This window comes from Crassostrea angulata, chromosome 4 (genome assembly GCF_025612915.1).
Source record: "Crassostrea angulata isolate pt1a10 chromosome 4, ASM2561291v2, whole genome shotgun sequence".
In the NCBI taxonomy this organism is placed as follows: Eukaryota; Metazoa; Mollusca; class Bivalvia; order Ostreida; family Ostreidae; genus Magallana; species Magallana angulata.
In genome coordinates this window covers 37,169,965-37,176,126 of record NC_069114.1, presented here as the reverse complement: position 1 = coordinate 37,176,126, position 6,162 = coordinate 37,169,965, and positions in this window count along the sequence as shown.

The following is a 6,162-nucleotide window of genomic DNA, read 5'->3' as shown; positions in this document are numbered from 1 at the left end:
ACTTCTCAGTCTCCCAGTGTTTTACAAATTGTGAAATATTTCAAAGGAATACAGTTTAGATCTGCCATTGTCGATCGTCTCTTGAACTATGTACCATAACCAACTGAATAATGCACAGCATGGTATTTTAATCTATAAAAAAGCTCTTGGATCCTTAGTTTACATTGCTGTTTTAAAAATTCAGATGACTTTTGCTTGATTGATTAGATTTGTATTGCTCTTTTGGTTCTAACTTAAAAGTCACAATATTATCTATTTGAAATATGTTGTGTATGAAATTATCAGTATTTATGAAGATTGAAATACTTTTTAAAGATTTGTTCGTTGTGATACATATACATGTACAGCTAGTTCATGCATTTTTTCAATGAATAGTGAACAAGTTTTTAATTTTAATCCAAACATTTAAAAATATTTTAAATGCTCTCAATGAATGCAAGAGGTACATGTAAGCAGCTAGCATACAATTTTTTGACTGAATTAAATTTCATAATATTAAGTTGATCAGCATCCCACAATAGAACGTCTCACTAGAATTGTACCTGTTGTACTGCTGGTCCATAGCCTAAAAATATCCATTTGTATTGCTTTTAGAGTATAATTAAGATACGAGAATATTTATGGTAAATTGTATCATAGCTTACCAGTGTATATAATCTATTAATTTATTGATTTCCAGGTTGATAGAGCAGTAAAATGGTGAAATCCATTAAGAATGGCATATAATTATGACAAAATGGAATGCAAGATAGGCAATCATATATACTACCCATGTTATATATAGTTTTTTTGTTGGTTTTTTTTTTTTTGGAGATAGGGATGTACAAAAGATTTCATGATAAGATAACTTAACAGTTTTAACACTATGCATAAGAATAATTTCTGAGTTTAAATCAGGTATAACATACAATGTATGTCCAAAAGTTGTGCCATTAACATGCATCCATTAACGGTCTCTGAAAGTCATCTGACATACAACCACATCTGGTCATCTAATTCAACTTTTAATTAGATATACTTGTACATCTGTTTGGTTTACAATGCATTTGTCCTCCAATGACAGAAGAAGATTGATTTTCTTCGTTTTTGCCCGTTTTCTGCCAAGTATTACTGTTTCATGTATCTATATCATCCAGTCTGACACTTGCCTGTTTTCTGTCAAGTATTACTGTTTCATGTATCTATATCATCCAGTCTGACACTGTATCTTTATCATCCAGTCTGACACCGTATCTTTATCATCCAGTCTGACACCGTATCTTTATCATCCAGTCTGACACCGTATCTTTATCATCCAGTCTGACACCGTATCTTTATCATCCAGTCTGTCACCAGACAAAGTGTGCAATGAATGCTGACCTGCCATATCTTGTACACATATAATAACCATGACACAGAAAAGAATAATGAACGCTTTAGCCAGCGTTTGTGATATATTACATTACACTTAATTAAGTATTCTTTCGTTTTTGTAGTTATTTATAGCATAAAGATCTAGTTTAATGGCATTTGATATTAAATCAGTTTTTTTTGTTTTGTAACCTAATGGCCTCTGTGATTGCATTTTGATTTAATTTGTATAATGATGCTCTATAATTTCATCGAAGAAAAGTTCTTCATTTATATGTAATTGCTTCTACAACCAGATGTACTTTGTTAGAAAATATTGAAATGTTATCAATGGCTCTGAAATTTCAACCACGGTTAAATGTGATAGTTGTGGAAAGGGCACGAAGAAAATGTGTAAAAAAAATGGGAGTTGTTCTAGGAAATATTATGTGTACACTTTGATATATTAAATGTATGTTGAAACTGTTATTGTCAATTAAGGCATAATTGATAACACTATGTTATTGGTAATTTTTTTTAAAGTTGCCCTTTCATGCTTTATATATATACACCGGTTCTATATTTACGTATAATCTAGCTCTAAAACCAACCAAAAAAACCCCCTTTATATATTAGTATTAATAATTTGTTAACCTTCGAAGGACTTTCCATCCCAAACAGTACCTTTTAATGAGTGTACATGTTACAGCTTGTCTCAATCTGCAGCAAGATTACTTGTACATTTAATGGACACCTGTATTTTTTAGTTAATACATGTATGTAATTTTTTAGAGTTTAGAGTGTTTTTAACAAAATGAATAAGTTCCAATCATTTCTAATTAAGAGATATATATATGGTTATAGTCCTGGACCACTCTATTTTTGCTATATATATATAGTTGCTGAAAGTTGACAAATAATTTTTTGGAATTTAAGATGCAATATCCTATCATTTATATGTCTTAAAAATCAACCTTGACATATGATTGTAACAAGCAACAATCTAAGCAATTTAATTATTTTTAAATGAAATATTCATTTTATTTCCACACATCTTGCTGATATTGAATCTGTTCTAATGATTCTTTGTGTACAGTTTTACATTTTCAGTACATGTATTTATAAAACTCCATGGCAATCTCCTTATTTTCATTTTTAGTTAGTGTTAAATGACAATTTTTTTTCTAAGTTTATGTGATAAAGTGAGACCATGTCAGTTAGTTCCATTTTTGTTGCATGTTAATTTTGTTAGTGAAATCATTGTTTCTGTTGATTATGAATTGATTACTAGAAATAAACTTATTATTAATATGGATTTTATTTGTTAAATCTCGGAATCCATCTAAATATGAAAGGCCCAGGGGCCACATTGCTCACCTGATTAACATCGGTCCTAACTCTAATCAGTTAATCAGCAGTGTTAGGACAGCTAGGCTACCCAGTCTAATACAAATAGTAGAATATTAGTGCACAGTCAATCTATTTGTTTAAGCTGATTACAAGCCATCAAACACCTTCCAAACAAAGTTATTCCAGCTCATTCTTTCTAGTTTAATTCAATTTGATAATTCAATTTGAGTTTCTTCCAAAAAAATCATTTAACTTGAGAAAATATAACTTGCAACATTATAATGTAAATGTTTCCTCCAATATAGAGGAATAATAGACTGGTTCCCTGTCATTTTTTAAAGGTCGCTTGCACTTGTAATCAATGACAGCAAACTGGCTAGTCTATTGTTTGAATATTCGGAATCCAATGAAGATTTTGTTCCCGATTTTAATTTGGCTTCAGTATATTAGAAAAATGAATGTATTTCTAAAATTATTATATCTAACCTTATAATGTAATTACTTGGAACAGATAATAACACTAAAAATTCATCATTACGAACCTTATTTACAAAATTCTTCAGCCTTGTATCCTTATCTACCATCCCCATTTACTAGCTGTTTGCTTCAGAAGAATTTCTTCTAAATATAATCCAATAACTCCCCCCCCCCCCCCCCCAACCACCTCATGGTGACCAATAGGGGAAAAGGCAATACTTAAAAATTCGAATTTGGTTAAATAATCCATTTTCACAAACAATAGCCTTTTAATTCTTCAAAAGAATTATTCAACTTTGAACCCATTAGGACCCCTTCCTGACCCCCTGGGGTCATGACTTGAATAACTTTATATCTACGTATACCATATATCATAAAGTTAAAGTAAAAGTTTGGTTATTACAGGCTATTTGGTTCTGAAGAAGATTTTTTTTTTTAATTTCCTCATCGTATCTTCACTCTTTCTTAATTATCTCCCCTATGAAGGGGAACTGTCGCTTGTTTGAACAAACTAAAACGCCATGCCCCAAGGATACTTTGTGTTAAGTTTGGTATGAATTATCCCTGTGGTTCTGGAGAATTAAACCCTATTTTCACTCTTTTCTAATTATCCCCCCTTGGTAGAGGTAATGGACCTTCGTTTAAAAAACCTGAAAGCCCTTCCCTCAAGGATGCTTTGGATCAAGTTTGGTTGAAATTGGAGATCCTGAATTTTTTAATTTTTTAAACATTGAACCCTATTTTCACTCTTTTCTAATTATCTCCCCTTTGAAGGACTGGCCATTCATTTGAGCAAACATAAAAGCCCTTTCCTCAACGATGCTTTGTGTTAGGTTTGATTAAAACTGTTTCTGGAGAAGATTTTTAGCTCACCTGAACCGAAGGTTCAAGTGAGCTTTTCTGATCACCCGTTGTCCGTCGTCCGTCCGTCCGTCCGTCTGTCTGTCCGTCCGTCTGTAAACTTTTCACATTTTCAACTTCTTCTCAAAAACCACTGGGCCAAATTTAACCAAATTTGGTACAAAGCATCCTTATGAAAAGGGGGTTATAAATTGTTAAAATAAAGGGCACAGCCCTTTTCAAAAGGGAGATAATTGCGAAACAGTAAGTTTAGGGTGCATGTCTTTAAAAATCTTCTTCTCAAGAACCACGGCACCAGAAATGCCAATATTTACACAAAAGCTTGTATATATAGTGAAGATTCTAAATTGTAAAAATCGTGACCCTCGGACCAAAACTGGGGCCCCAGGCGGGGTTCAAAGTTTAACATAGAAATACATAGGAAAATGTTTAAAAAATCTTCTTCTCAAGAACCACTGCACCAGAAATGCCAATATTTACACAAAAGCTTTTATATATAGTGAAGATTCTAAATTGTAAAAATGGTGACCCTCGGACCAAAACTGGGGCCCCAGGCGGGGTTCAAAGTTTAACATAGAACAACATATGGAAAATGTTTAAAAAATGTTCTTCTCAAGAACCACTGCACCAGAAATGCCAATATTTACACAAAAACTTGTATATATAGTGAAGATTTTAAATTGTAAAAATCGTGACCCTCGGACCAAAACTGGGGCCCCAGGCGGGGTTCAAAGTTTAACATAGAAATACATAGGAAAATGTTTAAAAATCTTCTTCTCAAGAACCACTGCACCAGAAATGCCAATATTTACACAAAAGCTTGTATATATAGTGAAGATTTTAAATTGTAAAAATCGTGACCCTCGGACCAAAACTGGGGCCCCAGGCGGGGTTCAAAGTTTAACATAGAAATACATAGGAAAATGTTTAAAAATCTTCTTCTCAAGAACCACTGCACCAGAAATGCCAATATTTACACAAAAGCTTGTATATATAGTGAAGATTTTAAATTGTAAAAATTGTGCCCCTCGGACCAAGACTGGGGCCCCAGGCGGGGTTCAAAGTTTAACATAGAAATACCTTAGGAAAATGTTTAAAAAATCTTCTTCTCAAGAACCACGGCACCAGAAATGCCAATATTTACACAAAAGCTTGTATGTATAATGAAGATTCTAAATTGTAGAAATCGTGACCCTCGGACCAAGACTGGGGCCCCAGGCGGGGTTCAAAGTTTAACATAGAACTACATATGAAAAATGTTTAAAAATTTTCTTCTCAAGAACCACTTCACCAAAAATGCCAATACATGCACAAAAGGTTGTATACATAGTGAAGATTGTAAAAATCGTGACCCCCGAACAAAAAGTGGGGCCCCAGTAGGGGTTTAGATTTTAACATATGTAGGAAAATGTTTTAAAATCTTCTTCTCAAGAACTATAGTGCAACTGTTTGGGATATTACTATGCATACATGTACATCCTTAAATAATGTAGATTCAAAAAATTGTAACTCCCGGACAATTGATGGGCACCAAGAGGGGTTCAAAATTTAAACATTTTAAAAAACATAAAGGAAAAGTTTAAAAATGTTCTTCTCAAGAACTACAATGTTTTAGTTTGTGGAATTTCTATGCATGCATCCTTCGCTTATGTAGATTCCTAATTGGTAAAATCGTGACCCCCGGACCAATACTGGGGCCCCAAGATGGGGTCAAAATTTATTAAAGAAATATAAAGGTAACATGTTAAAAAATCTTCTTCTCGAGAACTACAATGCTTCAATTTGTGAGATTACTATCATGCATACAACCTTGGATAATGAAGGTTCGACAGTTTTAAAATAGTGACCCCTGGACTAATACTAGAGACCCAAGATGGGTTTAAAGTTAAATGTAGAAGTACCGGTATATATGGAAAATGTTTAAAAATCTTCTTTTCGAGAACTACAATGCATCAATTTGTCAGAAAACTACGTCAGCACCCTCAAATAGTGTAGATTCGAAATTATAAAAGCCGTGATCTCAATCTAATACTGGGGCCCCAAGAGGTGTTCAAAGTTTAGCATAGAAATATAGAGGGAAAATGTTGAAAAATCTTTTTCTAGGGAACTATAATGCTTCAGCTTGTGAGATAACTAGGCAAGCAT